The sequence below is a fragment of the Achroia grisella genome, unplaced genomic scaffold (assembly GCF_030625045.1).
Source record: "Achroia grisella isolate CSIRO2021 unplaced genomic scaffold, CSIRO_AGI_Agris_v1 utg821, whole genome shotgun sequence".
Lineage (NCBI taxonomy): Eukaryota > Metazoa > Arthropoda > Insecta > Lepidoptera > Pyralidae > Achroia > Achroia grisella.
Genome location: NW_026713035.1, coordinates 148,127 through 162,741, shown reverse-complemented (window position 1 = coordinate 162,741; position 14,615 = coordinate 148,127). Strand labels below are relative to the sequence as shown.

Genomic DNA, 14,615 nt, shown 5'->3' with positions numbered 1-14,615 from the left:
CAATATACCCAATTCATTCAAAAATGTATAAAGTATTATCTTTTACAATTTGGATTTTTTAGGCTTTTTAATTTTAGGTTCTTATTTGTACAATTAGGTTATGTAAATAAATTGATAATATTTAGTTATTTCGATTTTATATCTAAATATTAATTTTGGAATATGTTTTAATTATATTTTAATCGCTATTTTTAATACCACGATGACTGCAATTTACCATATGGTCGATCTGATGGTAAACAGTAAACAGTATTTTGTGAAACACTTCCTTACCACTTACCACTCAGTTAAAATTATATCAAATTATACTCTGAACTATTTACATTATTTTTATTATACACACACCGCACAGACAATCACCAATAATATTGCTCTTTTTATTTTAATTATTATTTTCACGTACCCTCAAATGGGTTAAAGCTGAAAATCAGTGTTTTGTTCCCTGAACATTGTTCCACGCTGAGCTTCGACCTTTTTGTTTTGCTACAGATCACACATAATAACACAATTTTATAAATCTTATGTTGTATTATGTATTGTCTATTCTTATGAACATGTTGTGTGTGATTAGTGACAAACAAATAAACGATATATCTATCTATCTATCTATCTAAACAAGATTTTTTTTCATTTTTCACAGGAAGAAATATTATCCTAAATAAAAAAGCTTCACTATCATTGAATTAGAAGTATGGTGGCCATATCGAATTGTAATCACGGTTGGCTTCTGTATAGTGGCTACGACGCCGCGCCGTGCCATGTCCGATATTAAAATTTATGCAATCGATACCGCGGCAGCTTGCATCAAAAGCTGCACTCTGTGTCACGCGCCAAACGCTCTGAATATATTGAATATCGTTTACCTACTTGCCTTATGTCAAATTATAGAAATAAAGAACATCATTTAAATATATGCTTATATTTGTATGTATGCTTCAATATATATTTAGATAATACCTATCTAATGTTATATTACAAATTTAATAAGCATTATTGGCATTGGAAAATACAGGCTAATATTATATGATTTTAAAAATATGTATACATTATTTCCTTTGAATATTAAATTTACATATATGCATATAAACAATAAGAAAGCACATGATAGCATTTATATCTATCTACGTACTCGTATATTATTGATTAAGGGTAAATAAACAGCACGGAGTAGACGTCATCTATTTGTCTTATTTCGATTTAATTTCGCATGCTGGCTTATCAACAAGCCAGCATTCTCGTCATTTTCAATTTCTGTCATGCAATAACTTTCTATACGTGGATTATTGTGTTTTGGTACGAACACAGTGTATATATGTACCTTTGTAAAAGAGGCTTATAGACTCGTCTCCAGGCATCGTGTTAGGTAAACATTATATTTTGTGATATTCGCTGTTATTTCCATACCAATAGACAGACCGTGTCAAATATACCTACTTTAAGAAGGTCCAATTTTCTCTGTAACATATTACATCTTATACAGTGTCAGTTTCTCCTCCGTATATAGTTTTTAGTTCATGTTTATCTAAAATTGCGATTTACATTAAAACAAAAAAGTTATATTTAAATGGAAGCTTAAATTTAATTTCTTTATCACAAAAATCCAATTAACTATTACCCATAGTGATTTGTTATTAACTTTTATATTAAGAAAATAACTTCAAATGAAAGAATTTTTCAAATGCTCAAATAGTTTTATTAGACGTTTGAAATATAAATAAACTACTTATTCATCATATTAAGATCATCATTGTAGTTGTATAAATAAGAAATGTAATAATAAAGGTGCGCTCTAAACTCCATTCTCCACTCGTAAATACCAGTCAAAATAGAAGCGGTGACACCTATTAAGTTATTTACATCGTGGCTCGTGGGAGTCCGAATGGCGGTGTGGTTCCCGGGTGGAATTTTGTCAAGTCGCTCACGGAATGCACCCGTTTACCAAACACTGTGTGGGAAGGGTGGAATCTCACCGCAACATCTTCATGCGACAGAGTCAACTTTCCAAATGTTTAACGTGACAACTGTTTACATTTACCGTTGCCGCGCACCTACCGAAAGTTACGTTTGTGCGACATTGTTTTTGCGAGCCGGGCATTTATGTCGACATAGCTGAATATCTGCACAAAAGATCTTGAAATTCAGATCTTTCCGAGCGTCTGTTGTGTAAAAATGAATCTTTATTTTAATATTAATTAATTTTATAACGAATATGTGAATAAAAACGGATGTATCTACTTGTATAATAATCTATACTGAATCTATAGATAGAGAAATGAAAAGAGATATTTTAATGTATGCAATTATTTTTTAAATGGAGTAATTAATTCGGCGAATGAACGGCAGCTAATGGTTTGTCAACCAAAGTCAAATACACAATTATAGGATGTGAGTTTAAACACAAAATAATGTAGTAATTTATATTTGAAACTGACTGTCTGATTAAAGTAACATCGATATAAAACTACAAGAGTGACGGCGATAGGCCTTCCCCTGCTTCGATAAATTCAGATATACCTGTGGTTATACACAGCTAAATGTTATGTGTTGCATTCACCATAACTACGAATATTCCCTGTTAACTTATTTAAGTAACCTTCACTAAGACTCGACGAAATTCAATGATAATTTTTGTGTTGGGGTTTAATGAAATGTTAGTTCTATTAAAATATCGTATATTTTTGTCTTAAATTATTTTTAAGATGAAAATCTTACTGTATTTTATTGTTGAATATAATATAACCGTAACAAGATATTGCATGTTGGAAATATATTTTTCTTTCTGTGGCAATGTAAAGCTTTTTTTTTTTTTTTTTATATTTAAATACATTTTTCCACAGACATATTCGTCCGTGCCTTTTTTAATTTACTTTAATATTATTATATTTATTTAATTTACATTTTTGTACAACTCCAGCCGAGATGTTACAATTTGCCTAACAGTGACACCGAGGCAGACCTTATCCGTCTGGCCCAGAACCACCGCTGGCCGGCCGGGTGAGTTGACAACATGCAGTGTCACCCATCTTTATTTGGAAGATTAGATTTATCAATATGCATATACAATTATATAAATCTTACACTACTACTAATTTCACAGTTTTCATTACATTGTGCAATGTAAGAATTCATAATGTAACAATACACATTATGAATTCTTACACTGCATATACAATTATATGAAATCTTATTCTAACACTATTTTCAAAGTTCACTATTTGTTATAGTCCAGGTTTTGTTTAATTATTGATTGTTTAATTTCACAGTTCACTTTTTGTCGTAATTCGGCAATTTTTTTTTTTTTTTTTTCCCTTTTTCACTTCCCTTTCCCCTTCTTTCTTTCTTTCTTTTTTCCTTCCTTCTCCTTTTCTTTCTCTTCTTTTTTTTTTTTTTTTTTTATACTTTTAGCGAGCATGTTCCGGCCTTTCCAGTCCAAAGCGCCCCGACGATGCATCAGCTGTTCTGGTTTTCTTTGTGCTGATTATTTTAGCGCAATCAGCGCATCAACGATCGCCCTGTCTCTATTTTTAATCGCCATCTGCAGTGAGTACTCACGAATGTCCGAGTGAGTCGCGCCTTCGGCCTCTTGTATAAAACGAGCAACTGCGTCTTCTCGATTTCTCGTATAATATACGCAGTCGCCTGTGTGCCTGGTGATGGCTACCACGGCATGAGAGTAGCTGCCATGCACTTCCAAGGGTTTACTTCTAGTATTGATGATAATAACCCTCTCCGATGTCAGTCCCTGGGCCTCATGAATCGTCAGCACTTTAGACTCCTCGTCCATTCCATATCCCTCGGATATTAGCTTTGCTTTCTCCGCTTGGGTATGAACCAGGTATAGAGTCCTGCTTTGGTCCGATGGTATGACTTTGCTGTCGTATTCCATGAGCCTCAGCGACCTAATCCGGAGGTTGGTCGAGTATATCCCGTTGTATACTTCTCTCAGGGCATACGCTACATCCAAGGGGTTTCTGTGAGTACATAGAAACTCCCTAGTAATACCTGCTGATTTGTTAGGTCGCTCGTAGGTAATTTCAAATAGGTTATGCCTATCTATAAAGGGGAGTTGATTTACGTCGCCAATAAGCAGGACATCTTTTGCTTTGGCCATTTCTGCTGCTAGCACTATGGCCCCAAAGTGGTTCATAAGGGCTTCATCCACTAGGATGCGGGACACATTTGTATTGTCCCTTTTGCCGTTAACCAACAAAGAGGCCATTGTTCTCACCCTTTCTCCTGTGTTTTTCGTTGTCTTGGCTTCCAGCTTGTTCCTTAGATCCTTGGCCGCTTCCACGGTGGTTGTGACAATCATGTCCTTTTTGTGGTCGTAGTTGTTGATGATCCACGTAGTCTTCCCGCATCCCGGGACGCCGTTTATCCACTCGATATTTGGGATGTTCCACGCTTCAAAGGATATGTCCCCGGTCAAGTCCCTGCACCTCGCATCAGCTTGGCTCAGGATCCTGTCGTCCAACATAATCCTTGTGCATGCCGCAACCAACAGGATATTATCCTGTGGGGGTGCGCGGAAACTCGGCTTCCCGGTTTTCCTAGTCTCCTCCGCGTCCAGCGTGACGAACCCCACGGACTCGCAGTATGCCGCCATGTATTTACCAGTATATGCCCCTAACATTGTGGTCTGTGTGTTGTTGTCATACAAGGCGGCGTCCTCCCTGTCCAGTTCGTCGACAATCGCATCATCACCACCCTTCTTGTATTTTTTTATTAATTTAGCACAGGTATTTTTGTGCAGGGTATGTGTTGCCACGACTATCGCTCGATACTCCAGGAAGGCGTTGATAATATGATCCTTCGGGTTCCTCACTGGACGGAGACGAGGCGGGTCCACCAGTCCCAGATCTGCCTTGGTTGGATCCTTGTACTGCCGCTTGGGTTTCTTCGTGGCAGGTCTCAGTGCCCATTCTATGGCTTCCTCTTGGCGTGTTATCCCTATATGTTTACGGATAGCCCCTCCGGCCCTCTTTGACACCGACATAGCTGCCGCGCCCAATGTTCTAGTTAGAGCCTCTATTCGTCTCTCTGATGTTATAGCTCCGTCGATTTCCTGCTCCCTCTTCGCTTCCCGATGTTGCTGTTCTCTGTTCACTGCTTTCTGCTGCAGGATCTCCGATCCACTCGCACACCCCGCCCCATCGGCCGGGTCGCTTTGCCCGTCCGTCCGAGATTTCTCCTTGCACGAACCAGGCGCACTGCTCCTCATAAAGTGGAGGTTTTCCCCTTTGTCTTCATACACCACTAATTGGTGATGTTCCGACGAGTCAATGCATCCGATCCTGTGTTTGGTCTCGGCCTTTTCATACGCGATCACCATTGCATCTACACTGATGATCCTGGGGATGGATCGGCCCTCGCTTACTAGTTTTGTTAGCTCCTCCAGGAGCCTCCCTACTTTGGAAAAAGCACTTTCTTCCCTTTCCTCTTGTATAAGAATCAACGTCTTATTTTTGACGTGTATTATCCGGCATGATACATTGTTTATCACTGCCGGTGCGTAGGTTTTGTACTTTTTCTTTTTCAGGGTGATCCTGGACGTACTGCCATTCATAAGCACGGCCAACCCGGGTGAGATGGTAATTCTGTTAGGCGCCAAAGCATTACAGAAGCATATGCCCAGTCTTTCCTCTGGGGCATCCATAAAAAGTGCTACTCCCCTTATATACAGTGATGGTTTCCCGGCAATTCCCCTCTTGAGTATTTCAAGTATATTAAGAGTAGGACCCATTGGGCCGGGAACGGTCCGTGATGGAAGGGCACTGATCGCTTCCGATTCCCCGATGTTTGGGGAAGAGTCGAGGGTTGTATTGGCTTTACACACTATGCGAGCAGCTGCCTCCATAAATGACCATAAATGCGGTCTTTTCTTAGCATCTGCCAATATACAGTGCAGATTTTCCATGGACATTTTAAAATCCATTTTCATTTCTGCACTATATCTAAGCACTTCGAAGCGTGGACAGTCAAGTAGTATATGCCATACATTTTCGCTGATGTTAGGGTCGCATTCGCAACTGGGACTGCTTTTTAGTTTAAACCGATGCAAATACTCCCCCATACCCCCATGTCCCGTCAAGATCTGGACGTGATAATATGACGGTTTCATACTTCTTACCGCTTTGTACGCATCACGTACACTAGGGAAGAAGATTTTTGTCACCGCTCCCGTCTCGGAAGTATTATAGCGGTCTTGCCATCGGCGGACCGTTTCCTCCCTGATCTTATTCTTGACGTACGACAATGGAACCATCGCGTACTCTGCAGGCCTTGATGTAGATAGGGCGGCCGTTTTCGCAAGCTCATCGGCTCTTTCGTTTCCGGCTGTCCCTATATGCGCTCGCAGCCAGTACAGCTTGATCTGTTTACCCGCCTCTTTGGCTATTCCAATCTCTTCCATGATCGCCCTCGCCAGCGGATGGCAGGTCCTCGGATTTGCCAATAGTTCCAGCGACGATTTTGAGTCGCTAAGGATATTAACCACCGGCCCTCCGTATTTTCTGGCCATGCCCACCGCCCTCAAGAGAGCAAACATTTCCGATTGAAACACTGTACACGCGGGATCCAGACTAAACATAGAGTATCTGATTTCCTTCCCCTCCTCCCACCATGTTACAGCAGCTCCGACTTTATCGTCTATTTTACTACCGTCCGTATAGATGTGGGGACCTACTAGAGGGTTTTTAGTGTCCAGACTCTCCAAGAGCACGTATTCCGTGGATATTAACGACGACGGATGTGGGAGACTCATTATTCCTATTTTGGTTTCGAGCATCTTATCTGGTGGTAAATAGTCCTTAGACAAGCCTTTTTTCGCTTTATACAGGCTGGCTACCTCTTCAATACGCAAATCCAGAGGGAGCATCCCTGCCAAGGCCAGTGCTGAGGTGAGCGATACCGTTCTGTACGCTTTACACACTTTTTGTGCGAACCCCCTTTGCATCGACTCCAACATCTTGACGTTAGTTTGGAGATCGACCGCTTGGCTCCATGCACATGCTGCATACGTCACGATCGGCTCAATGACTGCCATGTAGATAATCCTGACGATTTCGCCGTTAAGTCCCCATGTGACCTTCGCCGCGCGTGCTAGTTGTTTATATATGTCCGCTGCTTTTTTGCATATTGCGGCCACATGCGCATTGAAGGTCAGTTTGTGATCTATAATAACTCCCAGGAGTTTCATCTGTTTAACCAGATTCAGTTGGCAGCCATTCATGGTAATGCACGGGGGAACGTACTTACGTTTTTTCGTTATTAGCATCGCTTGGGTCTTCTGCGGTGCAAACCTAAGTTTGTTTCTTTTCCCCCATCTCACCACCACTTCTAGTGCTGCGTTTGCCTTTTCCTCCATTTTCGCTATAGACTCCCCGGCGAACACCAATGTAAAGCTATATATTTGTATAATGTAAAGAATGATAGTTCACTTGTCGTCGTCGCTATTTGCTTAGGTTCGACATTCATAGTAGGTACGGCGGCAAAAGGCTTTCTTCTATTTGCATTGCGGGCTTGCTTCTACTCTTAAGTGCGAAAGTAAATTTGAGTAAGGGTACAAGTGCATCTTGGACCCAAGATGGTACTTGTGGTGGATGCTTTAATAAACAAATAAATGATGACATTTCTTTAGAAAATACTACAGCTGTCTACGTTTTACCAACGCGGTTAAATTTTGTTTATTGCGTGGAAGTTCTTGGTAATGTTTTTTTATTTATTTCATTTTCTTAATTTATATATATATATATTTGTTTATTTATACACTTTTTTAATATGGAATACAAAAGAAGGACTAAAACTCGTTAATGAACGCGACGCCTGTAATTCTCCAATAATAAAGAGTTTCATATTCCAAGTACATATGTATTTAATATAATAAGTAGAGCGACTACTTCAGAAATATTTATTACTAGTTTATTTATTAAACCACCCATTATTGTCAACAATTATAAAATTACGTTGAAATTCATTTAAGAATATTTTATGTTATTATATGTTGATGTTAAAAATGGCCTATTTGATTTCATTGTTAGCTTTCCTTGTTTATTTTTAGTTGTTTACATTGTTTTATGATATATTAAAAAACGATTACGACGTCTACAGTATTGCATTATATGATTATATTCATAAAAATATTGCTTTAATTTATTTTTTATTTGGAAATTATTTTTACAGACATAAAAGTGGAAAACGATACAGAAGTACAAGTTTTACCAGATACCAGTAGTACCAAAATCATTCCAACTAGTTCCGAAGTAATGTGTATGTATGTATACAATGGATACTAGTTTAACATTATATATATCTTTATAGAAATGTAATAATTCGTATACATTTCCCGATATCAGTCACATCAGGCGTGATGGATTTGGAAATAAATCAAAGTCACATGAATCTATGGTACCCGCCGCGACGTTTCGACGTACGCAAACTCATGAAACCATGAAATTATTAATAACAAAGGGTTTCTGGCGACTCATTTTATTTTATTCAAGCAAAAATAAATAAATGGCCAGTAATCATTCATGCCGGGTCGGTTGGCAATCAAATAAATATTGATCTGCTAATTGTTTTGCGGCATTGATTGTAAGCCTTGTTGACAAAGGCTGTGATGGACGAGCATATTTTTTGCGACTTCAAACCCTTTGTGGTTTGAAGATTGTATTTTTATACATGCCTAATTTTAGAATAATATATTCTTCTACATATAGGAAATGTGTTTTATAAATAATGGCATAAATAATGCTATCTTGTCAATATCGACTATTATAAAACAGGTTATTTTAGTTAAAAAAATCATACATAGAATTGAATAGAATAGAAAATCATTTATTCAAATAAACTTAATTTAAGCACTTTTAAATAGTCATAACAATTTGTTTTTTATCTACCACTCGTTCGGAAAGCTGTCTCATCATGTCATCATCATACAAAAAAGGTAAACTAAAAATAAACAGGCAAATCCAAATAAGCCATATAAAATCTATTTAGATGTCAACGATATTTTATTCTAGATTAGGTAATAGTGTAATATAAAAACTAGGGCATATTTTATAAGAACCAGTCTAAATAATCATAAGATATAGGTACTTGGTTATGTAGAAAACTCCCTTTTTGTTAACGATTCTAAACGAGATCTATAACTTATTATCATTCTAAAAATGTGCATACCAATCTAATAAAGCTTTAGAAATATATATTCTATAACGGCTCTCAATACTCATGTTAAAGGTACCAGTAGAACTTTTGTGTTCAATAATCAGACATCGTAGGCTGGATAATGCCGGTTAATAGGATACCATCGTTACGTATTCGTGCCTTTGTTTTCATTATTTTTATACTACTATCGCTATTTTTATATTTTCAAATTAAATACTTGCGTTGTTACTTTAAGGGAATCATGATATTGTTACATAAAATATATATTTTTTTACTTTAGCTCCTCAGAAATATATTACTAAGAATTATACTCGTAAACATGGGTGTATCAGAAGCCAGCGTTTATAACAGAATTAAGCAAGAGTTCTGTATGTGGGTAGAATTATTATATAATAAACTATCACGATGAGGGTGGATTAATAACGCCATTGCTAGTAGTATTAGGTTCACCTCCACGCAGTTCTTCCTGGAAACCATCATGTTAAATTCCTGGTGAATTTGCCACGATGGGCTAATTGACCCGGCCTCATACTCATCTTATCCTGCTCCACTGGTGCCACGCCAGCGTATGCCAAGCGAATGCACCATAGTATTATCATTCCTTAAAAAAAACTATCACACCCCGATACGTTCAAGTTGAATAAACGTTCAATGAACAAATTATCATGCTTTGTAAAAAGTGTATAAATAACTGTAAACAGAACTAGTTTAAGAAAAAAGGAAAAGAGATAACAATAGCCGATCTTATCGCTAAAGAGCAATCTCTTTTGGTCAAAGTTAAGAAGAGCAGTAATTAGAATTATATCTGGTCTAGACGTATAACGATAAATAATACGTAGAGTGTGATAACAATAATAGGAAAATGATATAGGGTTATATACGTTATTTTTATTTATGAGTATGTTTTTATCAGTACGAAGTTGTGCTTAACATAATTATATGTATTATATCCGATATATTTACTAATTCAGGACCAATTTTGATAATTTTACATATATAGACATAATACTAATAATCTACTACTATTACTTCAGTATTTACATTAATTTATGGTATAAAAATTTAAATAACACCAATGAAGTATTTCTTCTTTTTCTGTCAAGTTAATATTAAACAGCAGTATATAGTTAACACATTTTGTTTTAAGCTTTAGACAATAATTAATGTTATACAACATTACCTATTTAAGTATCATAGTACATATTTATTTCTGAAATTTTATTATAGACGATTAACGCACAGAAGATTAAAAAAATGAGATGCTTAACTATGTAACTATATACATTAGAGTTGCTTCTGGGAACTGATGTTCAAAGAGAACCGTTCTCATACAAGTTAATACTATAAAGTCATGTCAAAGTGAGCATTAATTATATTTACTTTATAGATACGCATCTATCAAATACCTATGAGAGATTGGAATCAAATGCACCCTACGTATGTATTGCATTATAACGTAGTTAGAATAACAGACAACATAATTGCAGCTAAACAGAATTCTAGTGATCGGCGGCCGGTATGGTTTGCAATACTCATAGTGTATTTAAAATATTTATAGTTTTATTAAAACTGTAAATAGACATATAAACGATAAACGAAAACGAAATAAAATTGCTGTAGATATAATATTGATGATTAAAATTAAATACAATAAAATTCATCGAGGTTTTCAATAACATTCAATTTATATTCCAAATATATATAATTTTGAATAGAGATAAAGTATTATTTTTTTAAATATAGTCAATCAAAAATGAGAGATCTTAAATTACAATTTTTATAGATATTCTATTTGAAGTACATACTTATATGGATTTATCAATACAGTATCTAATATTACATTTATATTACAAGATAAAAAATAATCGCTTGTTCTACATTAGTTTTATCATAGTGGCCCTTGGTAAATATTTTTGTAAATACAACAAATCACCACTGTGTAACTTCCAGCAACGCATATTACCTAATATTTCACGTAGAAAAGAAGGAAGGAAAATAATAAAACCATGATGAATAAAGGCTTTTTATATTTGATTTGCTTGCTCTATCCCTGACTTTTCTCGTCCGGTTTTAGTAGTATTGTAGAATGCCGTCGCTAATGGTATGCAAATAACCACTGAGAATAAAAACCATTTTTATCTTACTTGTATATTTTAATGATGTGGGCTAATAAAATTATTCTGACTTGAAATATTTGCGTAAGTTTATGAACTACTGGCTCACCTTAGCTTCGCTTATGACTTTTATATGTTTTAATATAAATAACCTAGATGACTCCGAAATACTGTATCTTTTGAACAGGGATATAATTTCACAAGTCGGTGCACTAGTTCAGGAGTACATCCCTCGGAACGATGTGACCGTACATAATAGAAAATAAATTTGAAATAATGAAATTATCATCAATATATCACCCAATTAACCCAAATGATGTTTGTGTTTCATCAGACATTCAGATGTTTGTGTGTATTCAAACAGTGTAAATATTATTAGATCTATTTTAATATTAAATTCAATATAATAATTTATGTTCATGTTATTTTTTAATTTCCTTAATAAATTAGAATATTCATGGAAAACCGTAGCTATAAATTCTTTTTGGATAAAAAAATGTCGCCATGAAACGTATAATGAATATGAAAGGCGTGAAAATTTAATGGTGGCATATACACGTGAGTAGATAGGTAGGTATGTAAGTTATATGCTCGGGTATGCCTGAATAATATACGGGCGCGTTTAAATAAGCCTTTAGCCGGCTGTTAGCGCCGAAGGGTATTTTCAATATGGGTAATTTCGCTTGGAACAAATACTTTAGCAGCTTTATTGCATACTGGAGGATTAACTCGGTATGAGCGTTGAAAAACGAGTGAGCATCTACTGGTTTCAGTTACATACAAAAACTCCTGGCATTTTATCTTAATTACTTCGAAATCTTTGTGAGAGAAAATCCCTACCCTTATGTTGTCCATCGTCGCGTAACTTTATGAGCGGATTACTTTTATGGGCAGGATTAAACTCCCGTTAGCGAAATGTTTACAGCTGAGAACTCGTGCCCATCTGTGCAATAGATGTTTTTTCATAAGATTTTATCTTTTCTACTTTTTTATGTATGTTAATACTTATATAAATAATAATAAATTTGTACATATTGATGAATATGATGAATTTATTAAATCCTGTAGATTTAACTGCTAGAGCGTATGCATAATACATTTAAATATCTTAAATATTTAAAAATATATTTGTAAAATTAATAATCCAGAGGTATAAGAAGTAGATAAATGGGCAAAAAGGTCAATATATAAGTAAGGAAAAAGGCCGACATTCAAGAAAATATAGGATTTATCTAATCTGCCAGTTTTTATATTCCGAGAATTTTGCTTATTAAAATGAAATAAATAAAATGTACAAAAGGAAGCAACAAGTATTTCATACAAATATCGGCTATCGTAACTGCAAGGACTTAATTTTGTAACAAAGCGGTTGCTTCTAAACGAAACTGAACTTAAACGGGTCCGTAAGGTAGGTATGCAAAACATTAATGAAATCCGAGAAGTGAAAGAATTTTCACAATTCTAAAGTTATAATAAGTTATAATAATCGTTTCGCTACCTCATGGGGTAATATTTAAGGAATTTTCATAATGAATGCTTTGAAATTTAACAGGTAGGCAAAGGTCTGTTTGGGTATCGGCAAGGCTCGATATCGATGAATACCTTATTATCTTTATAAATTTTGTATCGGTAAATTAGCAGTCATTATAATAGATATTTCAAATACGTAGACATAGAAAAAATAGAAAAAGTAATTCCAGCTGAATTACTACAAATATAATGTAAAAGTAATGAATAAAATAAAAATTAATTAATTGAGCACGGTGTTACATAAATTATGTTAAAACATTCAGAATTCATAAACACAGCATTATATGGTAAAAGAGTATTTTGTAAAATCAATTATATTTTTTTATTTGTCTATTTGGATAGTTTTCTATCAAATATTTTTTTCATTTCATTAGTCGTAATTTATGACATTACATTCTTACAAAGATTTTTGTTCTTATTCTATTTTTAGTATACATTTACGTTGTTCAATCCTAGTCGTAGTAGAAGTAGTTAATTATATTGTATGTAGTTCAAATGTCACAAATACATTTAATATAAAATTATATTATATTTTATCAAAATTTCGTAAGACAAATTAAACTTTGTTATTCAGTCTCCAACTAAGTCAGCGCCCACAAAAGTCCATGAAGAAATAAAGTTCTTAACTTGTTCGGAAAATCTATTTATTACCCCGTTATTTAAGAAGTTAAATTTATGGTTAACTATACGTTTTATATCAGTGGTATAAATTTAATTTATGGATATGATTATAATACTTCATATAATATAATTATAAAAAGGTTATATTATTGTATATATAGAGTATACGCATTATATAGTACACGCATCCTTGAATACTAAAATAATTAACCGTTAATCCGTAAATAAGAAAAAAATATCTCCTGCTATTTTAGATTTCATATTACTAGACTACTAAATTAACAACCGATAAGATAGATGATAGAAGATAATATTATTTTGTAGCTATTTTCTTGTCTGTTTTGTTAAGTAAAACCGGCAACAAAATGGCGTCAAACGTGGACGAAATTAAGCTATTGTCCCAATAGAAACAACAACGTACTATCTGAAACTGCTGCTAAGAAGCTTCATTCTTGGCACCATAAACACATTCTTCGACACATAGTTGCCTCGATGTCGCAACTAACGTTCGTAACACTTAGCTTTGGTGTTTGAGGAATTCGCCTGCTGCTCCAAAGGAATCCACCTTCCTCTGAAATGTGAACCGGGTGCCTACCGCATCTCTAACATAATTATTTCGCCTTAATTTAATAATATAAAGCCAAAACCGACAGTTTAAGGCCTGAAATCCTGGCGTCTAAATATTGTGGCCCGACTTCCTATACAGGATTTACGATGCTCAAAGGATTATCTGAGCTCGTAGTAATATTATCTTACAGTTTACGCGTTGTATAAACACGGCTTCATACCGAGATAGTTTTCTATGCAGATTACAAAGACGTTGTCATAATATGGGGAATTTCATTACAATTGAACAAACAACTCACATTCGTGTGAATATAATCTTATAGTAAATAAGGAATTCACTACAAAAATGTTTTTATGCTATAATTAATAAATTGAAATTATACATACTACGTAATAATAAATGTAATATCTACTTATATTCAACATTAATTTGATTAAAGTATTGTACTTATAGTAGGATGCCATATAAATATGATTATATACATATTGTTATTTGGATACGCAAACAACTTTCGTAGAACACCAATACGCCAACTGTGTAACTTAACCACATAACGTGCCAATTCTCGTTGGGAGTAAAATAAATAATACATAAAAGGGAGGTAAGTGGAAAGCTAG

The 14,615-nt window shown here is 35.0% G+C and overlaps 1 protein-coding gene across 1 annotated transcript in view; it reads left to right on the top strand.

The window, feature by feature from the left end:
* Positions 1–14,615, top strand: part of LOC131851936 (lachesin-like) — a 60,027-nt gene that overhangs the window by 26,285 nt on the left and 19,127 nt on the right. The window lies entirely within an intron of this gene.